The following is a 23,024-nucleotide window of genomic DNA, read 5'->3' on the forward strand; positions in this document are numbered from 1 at the left end:
CCAAAGTGGTCCGGCACCATTTAAGGTGTTTATTTGGTATTTGGGATGTGTACATGTGAACAAAGTAAGAAGTTCGGAACTAATTTAAAAGTGGGATATCTCTGCTTTTCCTATGTAAGCTTAGCAGGGTTTATTATTTTATAGACTCAACACAAAAGTCAAAAAGCGACAGGAAAATTCCAGGCCCCAGTAGGAAATTTGTTACTAATGCCACTGTATCATCCAAACAAGAGTTCCAACCTTTTTTTTTTTTTTTTTTGTAAAGCACGTAGAAGTGCATTTATAGAATGGCCAAAATAGCAGACTTAGATATACTAAGTCCATTATGACAATTTCTCAGAATATTCCCTTTTTTCTGCAGTATGGTGATCACAGAATTAGTTTATATCAGTACAAGGAATGTGGGAGGTTTGACTCGCACATTGGGGGTGCAGGGGGGCTTGCCTCCTGCAAAAAAGAAGTTTAAAGGAGAAGAGCAGTGTTCGATATTTGCACTTCTGCAGTTTCTATGGGTTTCTTGTTTGGCATGTAGTCACTTGGTGTTATTACTGCGGACATTTCAACAGGAAGCCTCTTAGGTGACCTAAATATAGACGGGCATTCTCTAAACTGCAACTACCCCAAGGACTCAATAGATTTATTTGGTTCTACCCATCTGATTAAGTCCCTCACCTAACATTGAGCCCATACTCAACTGGATTCTAACAAGCAAACCAGCCAAGGTGAAATCCTCAAAACTTTATCAGATACAATCAGTGACCTTCTCCGAACCTATGTAATAAGAGAACAATTTAGCTCAGCCAAACGTATATTTCTAATCAAATATGTAGTCTAACCATATCTGAAAAAGTGGCATTGATCTCAGCCCTGGCTCTCTATAACTGGAACATATTAAGAACAATGCCCCTAGATGAAGCAGTCACCTATTTCAACTATACTTTCCTCAAACTTCTAAATGAATTAGCCCCGTTCAGAACAAAAAAAAAAGTAAAATCTAAAACGGCATCATGGCTAACAAAATAAACCAAACAACTTATGCTGCAAAGAGACAAAACATGGAAAGAATTGTATAAAAACACAATCCTAAAACTTTAGGCATTGCAGGAATCTTACCAAGCTCCATGTTAAAGCAGATAAAAAACAATCTGGCAACAACAACCTCCAAAGTAACCATCAAAATAATCCCAAATGATTCTAGTCATCCCTAAAAGGAATAATATACCCAGGCCAAACTATCACACCCTGTGCTACTAATACTAACAAAAATGATTCCACAGCTACTCAATTTAATAATCATTTTATCCAAACAGTACTTTCCCTGATCAATGATGATCACAGCTATCTTCTCAGTTCTCACAGATTTAGCAAACCTTAAACAGTTCTTTTTCATTCAACCTGTGTCAGTTTCAAAGATAAGAAGGTTTCTAGCTGAACTGAAACCAGCGACCATAGCTGTCAACAATCCTTCAGCAGAATTTATACAAACAGCTTCAGATCCGCTAGATTTCTCAAAAATCCTAGTGAAATGTATTCATGCACAGCTCATGCAACATACGACCACATACACTTTCCTCTCTAAACCCAACATGGGTTCAGGTCTTACCACAGTACCATTACGGCTCTCCTTAATTTTAATCAAAACAGACATGAGGGCATCCAAGTTTCTTCACTGCTCCTTGACCAGTCCAAAGCTGTTGATACTGTCTCCCCCAAAAAACCCTTCTCTGAACTTGCTAATTTAAGACTTTTGCTCTCCTGGTTCCACAGCTGTCTATCCAATCAGCACCAAGCAGTTAAGTGGCAATAGGATCTCTCAGAATTTCAACCTGTCACTTTTAGAGTTCCTGACAGATCAGTGCCGGGACCCTTTTTATTTAACATTTTCATAAATAAACTTTATACTGTTACTAAACTGGCCACCCTAATAAATAAGTGAGCAATTCCACTCTCATCTGTTCTACTCCATCTGTAACTATATTATAGGTAATTTAACCACAGTCCTTTACTGAAATTGAATCTTGCTGTAATAATTCTAAACCACTTCTCAAACTGATGCTCTTCACTCCAAAACAATCATAAACCAGAGTGACAGTGCTAAATAGAAACTGTAAGTCACACAAAACTTCTCGGAGTCATAATTCATGGCAATCTGAAATCATCACATACTTCACTCTAAAACCTACAATCACCAGGATCACCCTACAGGGTCAAATGCTATTTGATAGACACTGCTAGATATATCACAGCAGGAGGAACTAATACAATGGCAGGGACATTACATTACATTATATTTATTTATTTATTTATTTATTTATTTATTTATTTATTGCATGATGGCAAAGTAAGAATAATGAGACATTACAAGATATAAACTGTATGTTTTTTGTCTATGGACTAATGAGCAAGAGTTGTACACAGCATGTTTCCTTGTTCAAAAAGATCTATGGACAGCATCAAGAACATGGAATGCATTCCAAAGATTTCAGAAGCTGATTTACAAATATGGTGAAAGTAATATAACCAAGGAAACATGAGCAATGATGGCTAATTGCTGACTTAGGAGAATTTTTTAGAGATGTTTGCATTTCTGTTTTTGTATGTTTATTATGATGTCTCAGAGTCAATAGAGATGATTTTTCAAACAAAATTTTTTTTAAGTGATATCAGGGTTGCAAGTCAGTATAGGTAATACTGCGGTATTTTCAGTCAGTGTAGCTACTGAAGACCAGAGGGAAAAAATGTCTCTTTCCTTTATTTTCTACAGTGCACAAAACTTCCAAAATTCTAGGACATATTACTGTACTGTTCTTCTAGTGAAATGCTGGAACAGAATTATAAATCCTTGTAGCGGTCCTTCCTAGTGCTCGTCCATGCATGGAAGTCTCTATACTTCTCCACAAGAGGGTGTATCAATGCACTCAGAATGATGCTCTGAGCCAAGTGCTTCTTTTGTTGTGAACCAGTTACCAACTTTGTGGTTATAAAGATTTTGCAAGCCAGCTATAGACTCTGTAGTGAGATAGCAAATGAAGATAAGTGAAGAAGCAGAATCTGTTTCTATATTCTACTCATGCAAAGGAAAGTGGATGGAACTTCTACACAGGCTTTACCCTACATTATATTATATTCAAAGCACATTTGGGGCCTCCCTCTATCTATGACAAGGACTGGATGCAGGAATCATGAGCTTTTTTTTACATATGGGTCTGATATGGTACTTTATGGAACTTCTACTATTTTGTAAAGCTGGCATGTCTTAACTAGGTCTTAAACTGTATAGAGTAAGGAACACAAAGCAAACTGAGTGACATCTCTCTGGAAATTTAAGGCTGTAGAACCAGCCAGCAAAATGAAACAGGGGATGTGAATCACATAGAGAAGGCTACCTAAACAGTATATTGAAGGGAGCAGAGATAGAAACTTTAATGATTTATAACACATGAAGAGTAAGAGGTCAACAGCTTCTTTGATCAAATGTGAACAGCATGGGGGGGGGAGCAGAGAAGACTCTACTGTCAAGGTATTTATGGTTGCACAGGGCAGTAAACTGAAAAATGCTATGGTTTCTGCAGTAGGCAGAAGCAACTCTCATTTTTTAGTCCTTTCTGAGGATTTTGTCCCATGCTGTAGTCCCCGCAGGTAATCAGAACATCCCAGATTTATAAGGTTCTAATATGAATGGTGTGGACTAAAGCAAAGGTGTTAAAAAGGACAACACTGAAACATTCAGTGGAGGACTAGATTCACAGATGGTAAACAGCATACTATGAGAATAGGGGATGGTAAGGGATTCCAAGATGAGTCAAGATGACTACTGAAGCTTAGCACATAACTTTAATTTGGGGTACTTATTTTCAGGTGGGTATATGTACTCTATGGCACAAGTGGCACATGCAAGACACAAGTTCTAGGATTGTCGCACAGTGGGTACTCTATGGTGGGAGATAAATGGAGAGACAGGAGGGTGACCAGAGAGGATTTACAAAAGGTGCTTTTGAGACCTGGAAGAACAAACCTCAAAGACTGAACAAACTGAAATGCGACTTCTCAAGACACTATCAGCCAATGCCAAGTGAATGTTTTAGTCTCTTACAAGCTTATCCCTAGAAATTAGTCACATGTCACTGGACTGGTGGAAGGCTGTAGTAGCATTCTAGTATAAGGGAGGGGTGAAGAAGAATCCTCATAATTATAGGTCAGTGTGTCATACATCAGTCCCAGAAATAAGTAACAAACAAAACACTCAGATGCTGGTGGGTTGAATTCCTGCTTGTTGATCTTCTTCTTTTTCTTGCGGCTGCTCCTGTTAGGGGTTGCCACAGCAGATCACCTGTTTCCATTTCTTCCTGTCCTCTGCATCTTGCTCTGTCACACCAACCACCTGCATGTCCTCTCTCACCACATCCATAAACCTTATCTTAGGCCTTCCTCTTTTCCTGTTACCTGGTAGCTTCATCTTTAGCATCTTTTTCCCAATATACTCAGCATCCCTCCTCAGCACATGTCCAAACCAACATAATCTTGCCTCTCTGGCTTTGTCTCCAAACCTTCCAACCTGGGCTGATCCTCTAATATACTTATTCTTAATCCTGTCCATCCTCATCACACCTAGTGCAAATCTTAACATCTTCAACTCTGCTACGTCAAGCTCTGACTCCTGCCTTCTTGTCAATACCACTGTCTCCAACCCATATAACATAGCTGGTCTCACTACCCTTTTGTAGACCTTCCCTTTCACTCGTACTGGTACTCGTTTGTCACAAATGACTCCTGACACTCTTCTCCACCCACTTCATCCAGCCTGTACTCTCTTCTTCACCTCTCTTCCACACTCACCATTATTCTGAACTGTTGATGCCAAGTATTTAAACTCATCCTCCTTCGCCACCTCTACTCCCTGCATCCTCACCATTCCTCTATCCTTCCTCTCATTCACACACATATATTCTGTCTTAACCCTGTTGACCTTCATTCCTCTTCTCTCTAGAGCATATCTCCACCTCTCCATGGTCTCCTCCACCTGTTCCCTACTCTCACTACAGATCACAGTGTCATCTGCAAACATCATAGTCCACGGAGACTCCTGTCTCATCTCGTCTGCCAACCTGTCCATCACCATTGCAAATAAGAAAGGGCTCAGAGCTGATCCTTGATGTAATCCCACCTCCACCTTAAATGCATCTGTCATTCCCACCGCAGACCTCACCGCTGTCACACTACCCTTGTACATATCCTGTACCACTCTTACATACTTCTCTGACACTCCCGACTTCCTCATACAATACCACAACTCCTCTCTAGGCACCCTGTCATATGCTTTCTCTAAGTCCACAAAGACACAATGCAACTCCTTCTGACCTTCTCTGTACTTCTCCATCAACACTCTCAGAGCAAATATCACTTCTGTAGTGCTCTTTCCTGGCATGAAACCATTCTGCTGATCACTAATCATCACCTCCCTTCTTAACCTAGCTTCCACAACTCTTTCCCATAACTTCATGCTGTGAATGATTAGTTTAATCCCTCTGTAGTTACTGCAGCTCTGCACATCACCCTTATTCTTAAAAATCAGTACTAAAACACTTTTTATCCATTCCTCAGGCATCCTCTCACTTTCCAAGATTTCATTAAACAACCTAGTTAAAAACTCCACTGCCATTTCACCTAAACACCTCTGTGCTTCCACAGGTATGTCATCTGGACCAACAGCCTTTCCATTCTTCATCCTCTTCATAGCTATCCTTACTTCCTTCTTGCTAATCCACTGCACTTCATGATTCACTATCCGCACATCATCCAGCCTTCTCTCTCTCTCATTCTCTTCATTCATCAGCCCCTCAAAGTACTCTTTCCATCTGCTCAACACACTCTTCTCGCTTGTGAGTACGTTTCCCTCATTATCCTTTATCACCCTTACCTGCTGCACATCTTTACTAGCTCGGTCCCTAGCCTCTCTCTTTTCCATGTACCTCATCTCCTTATACTCCTGTCTACTTTCTTCATCTCTGTGACAATCCCACTTCTTTTTCACCAACCTCTTTCTTTGTATAGTCTCCTGTGCTTCCTCATTCCACCACCATGTCTCCTTGTCCTCCTTCCTCTTTCCAGATGTCACACCAAGCACATTTCTAGCCATCTCCCTTACTAGCTCTGCTGTAGTTACCCAGCTATTCGGTAACTCTTCACTGCCACTCAGTGCCTGTCTTAACGTCTTCCCTGAACTCCACCTCACAATTACCCTTTTTCAATTTCCACCATTTGATCATTGGTGCTGCCCTCACACTCCTCCTCCTGTTCTTGATCACCAATGTCATCCTATAAACTACCATCCTATACTGCCTAACTACACTTTCCCCTGCCACCACTTTACAGTCTCCAATCTCCTTCAGACTGGCCCTTCTACATAAGATATAATCCACCTGTGTGCATCTTCCTCCACTCTTGTTAAAATATGTATTCACCATAGCCATGTCCATCCTTTTCGCAAAATCTACTACCATCTGACCTTCTGCATTCCTTTGCTTAACACCATACCTACCCATCACTTCCTCATCCCCTTTGTTCCCTTCAGCAACATGCCCATTGAAATCTGCTCCAATCACCACTCTCTCACCCTTGGGTACAGTCATCACCACTTGATCCAACTCACTCCAAAATGTTTCTTTCTCATCCAGCGCGCACCCAACATGTGGAGCACATGCACTAACAACATTCATCATTACACCATCAATTTCCAGCTTCATAAACATCACTCTATCCGACACTCTTTTCACCTCCAAAACACTCTTAAAATACTGTCCTTCAGGATAACCCCTACGCCATTTCTCCTCCCATCCACACCATGATAAAACAATTTGAACCCACCTCCGATATACCTAGCCTTGCTCCCCTTCCATCTGGTCTCTTGCACACACAATATACCAACCTTCCTTCTGTCCATCATATCAGCGAGCTCTCTCCCTATACCAGTCATACTGACAACATTCAAATTTTCAAACCTCACTACCATAGTCCTAGTCTTTACCTGCTTTCAGGCATGCCTTCCCCCTCCCCCTCTTCTCCTCCTTCAGTCAACAGTAGCCCAATTTCCGCCACCACCCTGTTGGCCAACAGTACTGGTTGCGGTTGTTGTTAACCTGGGCCTCGACCGATCCGGTATGTATATCTGTACTGTTGTCCACATGTATGACTTGGCAAAATTTTATGCCGGATGCCCTTCCTGAGGCAACTCTCCCTATTTATCCAGGGTTGGGACCAGCACAATGAAATGCACTGGCTTGTGCATCCCCAGTGGCTGGGTTGGAATTCCTGCTTGTTGATAAAATGGCAAATTCAAAACTCTTCTACATCTGGGTGGCAGTGGAAGTAGATGGGGAGCTTGCTGATGTAATCTTTCTGTGTTTCCATAAAACCTAAGAAATGTTAGCACCGGCAAAAGATGCAATAAATTAGGAGGATATGACTGAGATCTAGGATGTTGAGGTTGGAAAGGAACTAGCAAAGGGTGATGGTATGTGGGTGGGAAATGAAGAGTGAGAAATGACTATTGGGGTTCTGTAGGAGTCTTAACTGAGGCCAATCCTGTTTAATATTTTATGTCCAATGTTAATAGGCTTATTGTTGATAGGGAGCAGTTTAAGGAGACATCTGGTGGAGCAGCAGATATCTGTGATGTAACGCTGAGCAATGCAATATAATACAAGGCAATACTCTTTGGAGGCAACATCCAGAGAATATGGCATAACATTGGAGTGGTGGAGATAGGTAGTGAAAAAGTACATGTATTATACCAAACCCTAAGACGAAAAGCCTTTAGCAAAATGAGAGGGCCATGGAGAAGGAAAACAATACACTGTATTATGGTGCTTGCCAAAGATAGACTAAACAGAAGATAAGGTCATGTTAACATTATGCAGAACTGTGTGCACTTATTCAGATTTACAAGGAAAAGGAAATTCAGCTGAAAGAAAGGGGAGAAGATTCCGTAAAATCATAAAGGGAATGGAGGACATGGGACATGAGGAATGCCTAAAGAAGCTGGGAATAGTTACAGCAAAGGAAAGAAGTAAGAGGTGTGTTATCCAGGTATATAGAATAGTGAAAAAAAGTAGATGTCAAAGAACTGGAGTGGAAGGACACAAAAGGTAGAAGAGACACAAACAGCAAGTTGGGGGGTGTAGAGCAGAGTGTGTGGTGTGAATGTGCATATATAAATAGCAGGCACATGCTATACCCAGTGCCATTTTGAGAGTGCAGCCAGAGAGTGAGCGTGTATGAATGTAATAGCTAGTTTGTATATAAGTTACTTAAAGTTAATAAGCTTCAATTGTGATGTGTTTGCACATAAAAAAGCTGCTTGAACAGAACCCACAAAAACTCGTCTATTACATTCTGACTAGACGAGCGACATGGTGTCAGAACCAGGATTCCAGAGACTGCCTTCCAGAGTTACAAGGTGCAGAGATAACAGTGATGGTAAATTAAAAGAAATGAGCATGAAAAAAAGAGCCAGAAAAGAACCAAAGGTAATAAAAATTTGCATGAACAGTTTATTTTATAAAAAAGATAAAACGGAGCATTACAAGGGCACAAACCACATTATTAAACAAGCGAAAGGCACAAAAGGTTTATTAATTAAGCAAAATGTTTAAGATATTTGATAAAATGATTGTCAGAAAAGCACATAAGGGTTTTGGAATTACCTCAGAATTGCAAAATGGGCATGTTTAAAGCAAAAAGAGAATGTTTAAAGCAAAACAGTCACGTTAGAGTAAAACAAGCACAAGAAAAGTACAATGGGCATGAAAAGAGATTAAATGATCAAAACGAATGTAATTACAGAAAAAAAGGGCACGTTAAGCATAAATAAAGCAAGGCGACTTTATGTTTTTGGCAAAGTGCTATGTTTTGGCATAACTACTACTTCATATTGTATTCAGGGCAAAACTAGAGTTATTCAAAGTATCTCAAGGTGTGTAAAAGTGCTTACAGTGTGTGCTTATTGCTGTGCATGTATTCCAAAGAGTTTGTGTGCAAAGTGCAACTATTTGATGAAGTACAGTCAAAGTACAGCCATTTTGAAAAGTTTCTTGTGCTGGGTGTGTCTATTCACAAAGTGACGCTATTACAGAGTGTTTCTTGCACTGTAAAGAATTATCTAGCAAAGTACCACCATTTGGAGGAAGTTTCAGTGTGCTGTGTACTGTTTATTCGCAAAGTGCAGTTACTTCGAAATGTTTCCTACTCTGACTTTCTGTCTATTTGCACAGTGCAGTTATTTTGAAATGTTTCTTACACTGATAAGGTGACTTTTGCAGTACAGTGATTTCAAGAGTGTTACAGTGCCCAAGAGACTTATTTCACAAAGTTCAGTTGTTTGGAGGCTTGATTGCTATTGGGCAAAGTTACAAAAACTGGCATAAATTTCTGGCGTGTGTGTGTGTGTGTGTGTGTGTGTGTGTGTGTGTGTGTGTGTGTGTGTGTGTTCGTGCTTATTTGCAAAACCCTTTACTGGTATGTGCTAATATGGCAGACAGATTTCGAAAGCCCTCACCACTTGCATTTGATCACAATATTGCAGAGAACTGGAGGATATTTGAGCAAGAGTATAATATTTTTATACAAACAGCTTATTCTGACAAAGATACACACACCAGGGCATTCATTTTGCTAATCCTAGCTGGATCAGAGGCCGGAGAAAGAGAGCATTAATTTGTGTATGCCCCAGCAGTATATGAGGAAGAAGGTGAAAATCATCATATTGTTGTACAGGCAGAATCAAGGGAAGACCCCAAGTGTTTGAAGCACAGATTCAGAGAGATGTGTAACCCCCAGACAAATATTACATTAGAGAGGCATTTGTTTTACACAAGAGATAAGAAACCAGGAGAAACTTTTGCACCTTGTATTACTGACCTGAGAAACAAAGCTAAGGAATGTCAGTTTGGTGACTTAAAAGATGAGTTAATAAAGGACAGGTTTGTGTGTGGTATTAATAGTGCTGCTTTGAGAAAGATTTTGCTTCGTGACAGTGATTTAACATTGAGTAAAGCTATTGAGATTTGTCAAATCCATGAAGTTACAGAAAGGCACAAAAGTATGCTTGCAGGCAGGGTTGCCAGACGTCCCTATTTGAGTGGGATTGTCCTGGAATCAGCAACCCGATCCCGAGTCCCGCACTGCCATTTTAAATCCCGGTGAAACAGCCGTCTATTTTTTTTTTTTTTGATTGGCTCGTATACCGGCATACGGGCCAATCAAAAATCGCTAAACACGGAGCTGCTTGTGTTTAATGCAAAACATCAGGCAGTTCCACATTAAACACAGCTCCGTTTTGCAAGTTTTTTGATTGGCTCGTATACCAGCATGCGGGCCAATCAAAAACCGGTAAACACGAAGCTACTTGTGTTTAATGCGGAACTGTCTGATGTTCTGTATTAAACAGAAGTAGCTCAGTAGCTCCGTGTTTAAAGACCTTTTTTTGTTGGTCCTCACTTACCGTGAAGGAAAGACCTTTTTTTTTGTCCCTACCTGGCCATTCGGAAATCTGGCAACAAGCGTGATTCAGGAAAACCAAAATCCAGTTTTATTGTTAACTGTCACAATTGTGGTGCCAATCATGAGTGTAAAAGATAAAAATGCTTAGCATTTGGTCAGCAATGCCACAAGTGTAAAAAATGGAACCATTTTTAGAAGTTTTGCAAATCAAGTAAACTTCACACAGTTATAAAGGAGGGTCACTCAAAAAAGCAAGTTGGTCATATAGTGAGTTGCAATTCTACTTTCTATGTAGATGATGTACCAGTACTTGGTGAAAAGGTTGATGCAGTGAATTTGGTGGCAAAGAACAAAGTGTTTTGTGCTGTCCAGATCGATGGTAAAACCACCAAGCTCAAAGTAGACACTGTTATATCAGTAGACACATTTGCTAGGGTGAGAATTAATGAACAACTCAATGTGGCTAGTAGTGTGAAACTTGTTGCTTATGGAGGTGAAGAAATTCAAACCAAAGGCTCAGTAGTGCTTTCATGTTATTTGGCCAGGAACTGTTACAGCTTGTTATTCTATGTAGTTTGAAGACCTGTGCAGTCATTATTGGGTCTCAGAGACAGTTTGAGAATGAATCTGCTTTATTTTACCAAAGAAGTCCATCGTATAAGCACATATCCTAGTTCCAATTTTTCTGAAGCCATTTTCTCAGAAAATGCTGATGTTTTTGATGACAAATTTGGCATACTTCCAGTTGTATATTCTATGAAGTTAGACCCAGAGGTCAGTCCAGTAGTCAGACCATCAAGAAAAGTTCCAATAGCTATGCAAGATAAAGTCAAAGCTCAGTTGGATAAAATGGTGCAGCAAGGTGTGATTTGTCCAGTTACAGAACCAACTGAATGGGTGTCATCCATGGTAGCAGCCCACAAAAAAGGCTCAGACAAAATAAAAATATGTATTGATCCAAGAGAACTGAACAAAGCATTAAAGAGACCATATCATCCAATGCATACAGTTAAGGAAGTCACAGCCCCAATACCAAATGCCACTATTTTTTCTGCCTTGGACGCAAAAAGTTCATTTTGACAAGTGATGCTTGATCACAAATCCTCATTACTGACTACATTTAGTATCCCATTTGGCAGATATTGATTCCTACAGATGCCATTAGGAATAAATTCTGCAAGTAAAGTCTTCCAGCATGCAATGGAGCAATTTTTTTCAGGTTATCCTTGTGCCATAATAGTAGATGATTTATTGGTTGGAGGCAATGGTGAAGCAGATCACAACAGAAACCTTAAGAGAGTTCTAGAAAGACCATGGGAAGTGAACTTAAGGCTCAGTCCTCTAAAGTGCAAATTCAGACTACCAGAAGTTACATATGTAGGTATTTTATTTACCAGCACTGGCTTGAGATCAGATCCATCCAAGCAAGCAGCTATTCTTGAGATGTCAGCACCAGATAATGTTCAAGCTCTACAACTTTTCCTTGGCATGGTCAAATATTTAGGCAAGTTTATACCAGACTTCAGTGAGTTGACAGCACCTTTGAAAGAGTTAATGTGCAAAAAATGTTACATGGTCTTGACTGGAACAGCACCAGAAAGCATTTGAAGACCTTAAGCAGAAAATTGCCACCCCCAAGATACTATGATGTCAATAAACCAGTAACTTTTTTCTATGATGCTTCAAAATTTGGTCTCAGTGCAGTTATTCTTCAAGAAGTTAAACCAGTAGCCTAAGCATCTAGAATACTTACCCAAACTGAGATGCAATATGCTCAAATTGAAAAAGAACTTTTGGCAATAGTATTTGCACGTTCAAAGTTTCGAGATTATATCTATGGTTGTGCTATTCAGATTGAAACTGATCACTAATCTCTAGCTGCTATTCTAAAGAATCTTATGCATTCAGCTCCAGCGAGATTACAAAGAATGATGCTCAAATTGCAAAAGTACAACTTCAAAATGGTCTATACAAAAGCCAAACTACTTTATCTTGCTGATACCTTATCCAGATCACCCAGAAATACAATGGTATGGCTTAACACAGAGAATTTTGACTTTGACGTAATGGAAGTGCATAATTTCTCTACCATGAGACTTGATGAGCTGAGAGATCATACAAAGACTGGTCCAATTTTGCAAAAGCCCAAACACTACATTAATATTGGATGGTCATCAAATAGTGTACCACCTGAAGTGCAAACCTACTTTCCTTACAGAGATGAAATGTTGCTTGAAGATGGTATTATTTTCAAAGGTCCTGAAATTGTTGTTCCTGCTTCCTTACAACATGAATATATCCAGGTTTTGCATCGTGGTCACCCAGGTTTTGAATCTAACAAAAGAAGGGCAAGAGAACTAGTCTTCTGGCCTTCACTAGTGAAAGACATTGGTAAAGTACTTTCTTCTTGTTCAGTATGCAATAGTACTAAACCACATTTGCAAAGAGAACCACTTCAGCTATGTCAAATTCCTGAACTACCTTGGTCAACAGTAGCCACTGATATATTTGAGTAGAACAATCAGCATTACTTAATATTAGTACACTCTTATTTGAACTGGTTTGAGATCGATTTACTACCTAATCTAACATCCACTGCTGTTATCGCTAAGTTGAAACGTCATTTCTCAGTCCATGGTAGTCCACAAAAAGTTATTTCTGACAATGGTACTCAGTTTACTAGTCAGTTGTTTCAGAAACTTGCAAGAGAATGGGACTTCGTACATGTTACTAGCAGTCCTGAATATCCACAGACAAATGGGCTAGCTGAATGTGCAATGCATAGTTCAAAGCAATTACTCGAGAGGTCAAAGCATGACAATACCAATGTCTTTTTGAATTTACTTAATCTCAAAAATATACCTCGTGACGATATACTTGGCTCACCTGCTCAGAGACTTCTATCCAGGCAAACCAGGACAACACCACCTATTAGTTCCAGTTTATTGAGGCCTAAACCTAAAAACAACAGAACCATCAGAGCCCAGTTACTCAGGAAGCATTCTATCCAGAAGTCCAGTTAAGACAAATGAGCAGATTACTTTGTCCATTGAAAGAAGGACAGACAGTGAGGATACAAACAGCAAAAGGTTTCGACCAGATTGATCAAGTAACAGGTATATGTACCAAGCTGAGATCCTACTTCGTAGAATCTGAGGGTGTGGAGTACAGGAGAAATCACAGACATCTTTATATACCAGAATAGGTATCGCAGCATTGTTCCTGTAATACAGATTCTAGATCTCAGAGCAATCCAGACAATGTTCCTTTTCCCGAATGTGTCTTACCTTCTAATTCCAACTCTTATGGTGTTCCTGATATTCCAAAGGTTGAACATTCAACAGAGACAGCTCCAGTTACTAAGTCTAATTCTCAGTTTTATGTCACACGATTTGGTCACACTTCCAGACCTAGTGTGAAATACACAGCGACTTGAACATTTAACTGTATATACGTACATAGTTCTGTATAAATACATGACAAAAAGCTATTTGTATTATTTGCATGTCAACTGATATTCTTAGCATCACGTGATCTATTTCTCAAAGAGGGAGGACATAGAGCAGAGTGTGTGATGTGTCTTTAAGGAGCATAGCAAGTATTGAATGTTGATATATAAACAGCACGCACATGCTATACCCAGTGCCATATTGAGAGTGCAGCCAGAGAGTGAGCATGTATGAATGCAATAGCTAGTTTGTATATAAGCTACCCAAGTTAAACTTAATAAACTTCAATCCTGATGTATTTGTATATAATAAAGCTGCTAGAACAGAACCCACAAAGACTCATCTATTACATCCTTACTGGATGAGTGACACAGGGTTTAAGACAGACATAAAGGGCTATTGCTTTACTCAGGTGGTGGTAAGTACTGGAAGAGGCTGCCATAAATGGAGTTGAGATGTTGTTGTGCTCAATATCACAAGTTAATCTGGAGAAAAACGGGGCAGTCAGAGAGTGGCAGAGACAAATGTGCTGGATTAAGTAGAGAAAATCTACACTTAGTAAGATGGATAAGTGAGATAACTGGCTTTCAGAAACCAAATGTCCAGGTACACAAACATATACTGACATACAACGTACAAGTAGCCTAGTGCCATTCTTGTAGTAATTCTAGTAAAACAGATAGGAGGTGGGGGGTGGGTGTATGTGCAGGGAAAATTGATGCAATGAAGAATTGAGTAAGTGATGTCAGTTGGATTACTGCAGATGGAAAATGCCAATAGTACTTGTGACTTGGGAGGAAATAACCTGCTAGAGGATAACTAGAATGGAGTGCACACGTGTTACTTACCCTGGATACCACTGTGAGGTCAATATAATGAAAAATGAATAGTAAACCAGAGTGAGAGGCATGTAGCCATGTAAGAGTAAAACTGTCCACTGAAAATTCCCCATTCCTGAATATTTATCTGTCCTTCAGCCCTATGCACCTTCTACAATAAGTGAAATCCCAAAATCCTTGTATTCCTGACCCTACTGATATATGTCAGACATACAGCACCTATGTAGCTACTGATTATATACATCCTTTTCTTATACAGCTTGCACAACCCCTTGAATGTGTACACCATTACTTCATTCAGATTCTTCTTCTATTTGAATAAGTTCTTGGTTCCTTAATGCAGTAGAATGTGGTAGATATAGCTACTCTACTTAAACTGTGCAAAGGCACTTGTTCTGGCTCATATTTTAGGTATGATGTCTGCTGCAGATCTCACCCAGTCCCTTCTCACTATATGTCCCTCACCAAAGACCCCTACATAGCCAACAGATGCAGGTGTTAATGCTTTCTAACGTTTCCCAGCTCATTTTCCTCCCCAGCCACCATCACTGCTCACATCCCCTAAGAGTAGATGAAGTAGTCAGGAATTTGGAGATATATGTAGGCAGTGGCTTTCAACCATGTAAATAAGGCAGCAAGGAACACTTTCTATGTTATAAGCAAGGGTATGACATCTAGGTCCAAGGAAGTCATTGTTCCACTGTATTCATCTCTCATCAGACCCAACATTGAGTACAATGCCTCCTTCTGCATGTACATGACCAGGCACATGCAACAGCTAGATTATCCAGAGAAGTTCCTCACAAAAAGAATGCAGAGTATTCATAACACACCCTATATGAATCACCTCAAAGCCCTATCCCTAAACTAGGTATCCTACAGACTTTTCATGGGGTGATCTATGTCTGGCATACAAGGCATTCCAAGATCCCTTTCTGATGGACCTCCTGCATGTCCACAAAACAAATAGCATCATAACTACCCAATCCAGGGATTTTAACCTTGCTTGTGACATAAATAAGACAAGTTGGTGGGACAGGTCCGTCTATCAGAAAATACCCTTTCCTCTAAAACAAGTTTCACCTACATGTGAAGCAGAGTTCTTCCCTGACCATATTCAAGCATAACCTTGACCAGTGGAGGGAAAAACAGAAATTCTCCTCTGGTCTGGCACTTATGTCTCTAATGGACAGTGGTAGCTTGTAATTCCTTGACCACCCATGGCCTAATTTACATATACCCCTTAGAATAACAGCTGGTGCACTAAAACATGCTGGATACATTTGGAGTACATAGTTACGCTTATAAAGGCCCTTGAGGTCATTAGACCAGTATACAGCTATGAAACTATGACCCTATTCTGTAGTTGCAGCAAGCCATGTGGTACCACTTGCTTTAGCCTTCATGAATTTTCATTACACCTATTCCCTGATGTCAGTCCTCCTTCCCATTTTTCAGTGAATAACTACAAGGGTGGTAATATGCTACGTGTAACCTGCATGCTAACATTCACACATGAATCCTGGCACTGGCTTTTCTGAAAGCGCACTGTGTTACACTGATTACGCACAGATATGACCTGTATTACTTGCATGCCATGACTTTCTGCTGTCTGTTTTGTGCTGCACATTAACTGCGTAGAAGTGTGGCATATTATAAATTCTGAATCACCAGCAAGATGGCTGCAGGAGTGGAAATAAAGATTCATCGATGAAAAACAAACTAATGATAACGAGTCGCTAACTCAACATGATAAACTTACATCGGCTTCATATTTAGTTAAGGTAACAGTAGAACAAGTAAGTATTTTGCAAAGCTCATGCTCAACTGCAAAATATTTACTACTTAAGAGTGCAATAGAAAAACGCATACAGTCAGCAGAAATGAAAACATTTAAAATATGATTGTGTTGGCCACAGTCCAGTGGTCCTTTTAAAACTGCAAAACATACCTCAGTGTATTGTACTGAATTACAGCAAATGCAGTGAGTGAATATGCTGACAATCAACATCAAGAGGAACATGGGGACAAAGAGTATGTGATTATGTTCCTTATAGTCCACCAAAGGAATTTAAATTAAGAATTACAGAGTTCAGCTTTTCCAGTGCATATGTTTCAGTGTTATTACATTTAGATTTACATCTACAGATCATGGTCTTGAATGTACTTCTCTGCAGAAAGACTGGGCATGTGTTTAGTTTTTTTGTAAACAAAAGTAACTAATGTAGCATGGTTCTGTGTAATATTTCATTTCAATGGTTTTATATGACATATGCACATTAATACATAATATTTTGTTCATTTATCTATTGTAATACATTTTGTATGCTTTGACCATGACTATGCTTAATTGTATGCCTAGTTAATTTTGTATTTGCATGAGAATATCTGAAAAAGAACAACTTTCTTTCCATTGAATTATTCTATGCAATGGCAAAAGCTACTATATCTACTTTTTACAACAGGATCAAGGTGAAAGCCATTCAGCAAAAAACATGCATATTTACTTAATTGCATGAATGTATATATATTTTGTAAATACAAGAACTGGCACCTGGGGACTCAGCAAACTTCTTGTAGGCTTTGCGCAAAGCCTACAAGGAGTTTTCTCATTAGTAGAATGAGCAGCAGTGCAACAGAGGAACATGAACACAGACAGAAGATGCATACAAGGTTATCTATGGGCAAACCTGCTCTGCGAGATTGCGCAGACAGCCACAATGACTAACAGAGGTAAAAAACTGCAATAACTGCAGTATTAACACATTACAGAAAAGTGCACTCATTGCAATGTACACTACAACAATAATTTCCAGACTGAAATATTAAATGGTGCAGTGAACAGCAAAGCCAAATACAATGAAACATAAATACACTAGGCAAGGAAAGTGTGCTGATTAAAATGGCCACAGACATGAATGGTAAGAATGAAGAAAGAGGAAGAGGGCATGTAAAAATGTAGCATAACATTAAACACATATGTAGATAACACATTACATACTGCTGTTTAAGTCAATAGCATAACATTAAACACATATGTAGATAGCACATTACATACTGCTGTTTACACCTCCCGTATAAGAGAGGACATTTAGCAAGGACTGCATATACAACTGAGGCTATGTACATGTTGTGAAGATCTGCAAAATGACTTGCTTGAATATGACTGAAAGTTCAGCATACCTCACAACCAGTCATGGACACATAGCAGAAGATGGACAACTGCTGACAGAAGCAGGCACAATCAGGAACAATTTTTAAATATTAACAACATTAATCTGTGACATTACCAGAATCTGTGAGTTTCAGTTATTATACATGTTCTGCAGGAACAGATGTGTACAACTATAATGATAGCCAGTATTCTATAAGGGGAATTCACCACCCCTTTTCCAAAAATAAACTGTCTTTGGAGGGGTTAAGTGGTACAGTGTTATACCTGGAGCTGAGCTGAGGGGCAATCCTGGCCAGTTAAGAGGTTTGCATGACACATAAGCCACAAGCCACACATGCAAGAATAAAATCCATGCTATCAACGTTGTAAATTATCTCTCTATTTACTGGGTGCAACACAGAAATACATATCACACATACATCTTGTATAATACCTTGAAGTGAAGTTTGTACTGTCAATTCCTAATAGTTATGCATCACAAAGAATAGTTTTGTATGGGCAACAAGATATATGCAAGCTTACTATGCCAAATGCATTGATTAAACCATCCCTGGCTGACATAGGTATTGGCCATATGGATGACAACACGTACAAGCACCACACTATGATGAGTGGTTTCACTACACACAGTTGTGTATTGCATGTATCTGCCACATGTAATAGCAATGGATATTGTCCGAAGCATCTGCAATTGATGTTTGAATTAAGAAGTGATGCATTATAATGAATGGTACAGCAGTATATGAGACTGATGCCAATACATCAGCTGCACCCATGTGCATAGAAACTACAGAAGTGCAAAGTCTAGCATCGATTAGTGAAGAATGCCAAACAATACATTGAGCACACTCTATAAGAACATATCAAACCACAAGACATGTGCCACATGATGATTGTGCCCCTGACATTGCCACTGAAATTTTTATACTGCCATGAAATCCTGGCATGCATGCACATGTGTTCATGCAACATATAAAGCAAAATGCAACATGCAAGATATGTAATACTGATGTGATGTACTGCTATGCCCATGATACTATACAGTCACACTACAGCTGTACCTAATATACAATTGGACTTTATAGTTTCATAGGTTCATAGGAGAGTAATAAGCTAATGTTCCAAGATCACATAAAACCCTAGCCATATTTAACTCATTACATCTGAGTGATGCCTCCAGTTGCATCTGCAGTTAACTCTTACTGACGCCACCAGATGCATCTGCAGTTAACGCTTACTAACACCTCTAGGCATCCACCAAATATTGCTTGTTCATATTTGCATCAGTAATTCCAAAACCATGCTGCATACAAGGTTTTAGAAGATTCCATCTTAAAGTTTACGCAATAGCATACTCAACTGCATTAATATTTGACCTCTGTCTAGTGCAGGTAAGTAGATATTAAGTGTTTTTATGATATTAATTTATATAGATATGTTTGTTCTTCTTTCAGCTTTTTCCGGTTAATGGTCACCACAGTGGAACTTCGGTCTGCTAATGATTAGCAGTAGATTTTTTACGGGTGCCGAGGTGCCAGCTCAACGCCCAACCTTCAACGAAGGCACGCCCATTCTACGCATGTCTTTCAAATGCCACTCGTCCACGGGGAGGACATGCAGACTCCACACAGAAGGTGCTCCCACCAAGAATCGAATGGGAGAACCTCTTGCTGTGAGGCAACAACACTACCGCTGCACCACCGAGGCTTTATTAATTTATATGGATATAAGTTTCACATTTTTCTAAATATCTCATCAACCAAGTAACACAGGCAGGACTCCTTAACCTCATATGAAAGCCCTCAGATAGATGAATAAAATGTTGCTGACAGTAAGTGTTTAACTTGAGTGGTTGCCATGATATTGTAAGTTGTTTACAAAATATTACAGATGTAATAGTTACTGTGTTTACTGTGACTTATAAAATTTGGTTTAAGACCTAGCACCTAAAGAATACTACCACTGTAAAAATAGTTTGCACTGAAGAGTTTGCCATTTACATTTCTTTCATAACCCCTATGGTTCCAGAGATATGAACATTTTTGTGAAATGTGAGGACATAATTTGATTCTGTCAAAATGTTTAGGCTCCGCCCATTTGACATTACAGTGTAAACTTGCTGAACTCCATTGGAATGAATGAGTTAACATGAGTTTCACAATTTAAAATAGCTAGGTGAACAAAGTTCGCACAGTTATAACCCTATGTGATCTAAGGACAACTGCCTCTATCCATGAGGGACATGTGCACAATACCAGGAGTATAATTACCCATCAACTGATGTAGGTTGCACTTGAATATAGTCAGGAAAAGTTTAATTTATGTCAATGTGAGGCTTGTCTCAGAAAAGGGGCAACGTCTGAGAGATGTTTCTGTCTCTGCAACATGATTTATTATGTCAGAGAATAGGTTAATATCCTTGGAACAAGTGATCCTTGGGAAGTTTGCTTTACCAATGTGTAACATTTCCATCAGGGCCAGATTGGTGACTGACCTGTAGGCAAGACACAAATCAGCCCTTATTAGTCTGTAGAGAACAGAATACACTAATATGGCTTTCAGTCTTTCCCTGTACGACTTGTCTGTGACACCCTGTGTCTTCCTTGTGTAAAAATTCTGGTGTTGCTCCAGCTGTTGCAGATGTGTGGTAAGTTACATGCAAAAGAATGCATTGTTCTCAATTATTGTTGTGATGGGGACCAAGTACAATGGAATTATAACACCCTTTAATCTGGATGACATGCCCGTACTTATGTGTTGTGCTACATATAAAGATTTGTCACTACTGTGGACACATGTTGGTTGAACGTCTGATTACTATCTACCTGAGCAGCCAGATCATGTACCACTGGATCTACTCATAGGGGTGTGCTGTCTATATTGTGAATAGTTTTGGTATTTGCTTTACAAAAGGGAATAATTATGCTTTTTGGCCATTCTTCATGGTTCTGACACCAATCATTTGTGTGTGCGTGTTAGTACTTTCTGGAGTATATCAATATTATTACTGGATTCAAGGATTGTCCAGAATTTGCAGTTATCTGCAAAGTTTGTTAGACAAAGGCTATCTAAGTTTACCCTGACTTATGTGAATTAAATACCAAACAGGAAAGATCCTAGTACAGAACCCTGTAGTACTGCAGTGCTCAATGGCCTTTTGATAAATATGAATTCAAACATTCTGACAAATGTCGTACAACTCTATTTCTTATTACATCACTTGCACTTCATATCCATATATATGTACTATTGGAATGATGTATGTGAGTGCTCTGATACCATATATGGGTACATTATAAATGAGGTGGATGTGGCTCATGCAGGATAGTTAATGACACAGATGTTGACAGTCACACAATGCTGCTGGGCAACACCTAATCCTTGTAAGTAGCAGCACAATTCTATATACAATGAAATCCCCAAGGTTTCAAGTTAATCTGAACTATTTATATGTTTGTATATATAACACCATTATAATATGTGGATGAAACAAAGTGTATGTGTCCATGTAATCAGTATTATGCAATATTGTTGTATGTCACATAATGTTTCATGATGGTAGGTACACACATGCACACATGTACCATAATGAAAGCATCACTATGATGGCTGAATGAGAAATGTGTAGAATGCTAATACTCTCCACTACAAGAACACATGCCTTTTTAAGGCAACTATATACATACTATCACCCCATGCCAACAGTCCTCAGGAGGCATATTACTACAGTTGTTATGAAAGGAACATGCTATTGAATGGCAGCAGTGGTCATCAATACATTACCTCAAATCACAGATTAGACTAGATTAGATGTTGTGGGGTTACCATACATCCTCAACTCAAAATAGCACATGTGGATGACAGCAACATTTATATGTGCAATCTTCATATGGTCATAGGACATTTCTAGGCTAATGGCCAACATCACATAAAATCTGAGCCATAATATTACTATCGGAACAAAAATCACCACATTTATATATATGTATAATGGAAGATGGTAGGAGCACATGTGTATGTGTATGTGTATGTGTTTGATTGCATTACATACTGACTCTGTCCATATGTGACGTGCACCACCCCATGACAAAATTAGCACTCAAACATCCTGTAGTCTGAAGATGGCTTGCAAAGGGTCATGAATCATAGAAGGTATAGAAGGTCTATGCTTCACGAAGTGAGTACATATCTTTGAGATAAAGACATCCTCCTGTGTGGACAGAGGGAAAAAGGGGATGTTGGATTCATGGGGCTATATTAAAGGTTCTCTTAAGTGGGAGTCAAATGAAAAGAGAATCAAAATATCATATAATGACAGTAATATACCACCAACCACACACACACACCAGTTGAATGTACATTCTCAGAAACAATATTATAGCATATGACATTATCAATGAATGTTGTGAAGAAGATGTTGCTGGGAGTGTTTCACATGCTGCTCAGAAACTGTCTCCAGAATGAGAGTTGACTGAACACACACAAGCTGACTGCAGTGAGATTAGAACCCCTACCTATCTAGTTACATAAGCTAGAGAAGACAGTACTTAACGTTACCACCATGGCACAAGTCTGCCTTTAGTATTGTCAAGGAACACTTTATAGCAGATGACATCATCAGTGTGTGTTGAGAAGAAGATGTTGGGAGGGTTGTATGAAATTGTTGTGCAGTCATGTACCACTGTAAAATTTTCACTTGAGTGATGACATTAGGACATAGACCCATGCTCTTCTGATTACACACACACAAGTTCACTGTTGTGTAATTCAAACCCCTAACTAGTTACTCCAGCTAGAGAATACCATACTTAACATTTGGACCATCACAGAAGTCTGATATTATCATTGTCATAGTGGTCTTTGACATGACATCATAATGTTGCAGGTAACATATACTGTTATGAAACTTGTGTGTAAAGGCTGGACTTCAGATTTGCTTTTGTGATTGCAATGTGCAAAAATACATTTAAAGACATCCTGGTAACCTAGGTGAAATAAGCTGTCATGAATTCATATTGCAGAACTGAGAGATACATGTACCTGTTTCTTAGTATGTTGTTTAGA

The sequence above is a fragment of the Protopterus annectens genome, chromosome 12.part0 (assembly GCF_019279795.1).
Source record: "Protopterus annectens isolate FY-2018-M chromosome 12.part0, PAN1.0, whole genome shotgun sequence".
Lineage (NCBI taxonomy): Eukaryota > Metazoa > Chordata > Ceratodontiformes > Protopteridae > Protopterus > Protopterus annectens.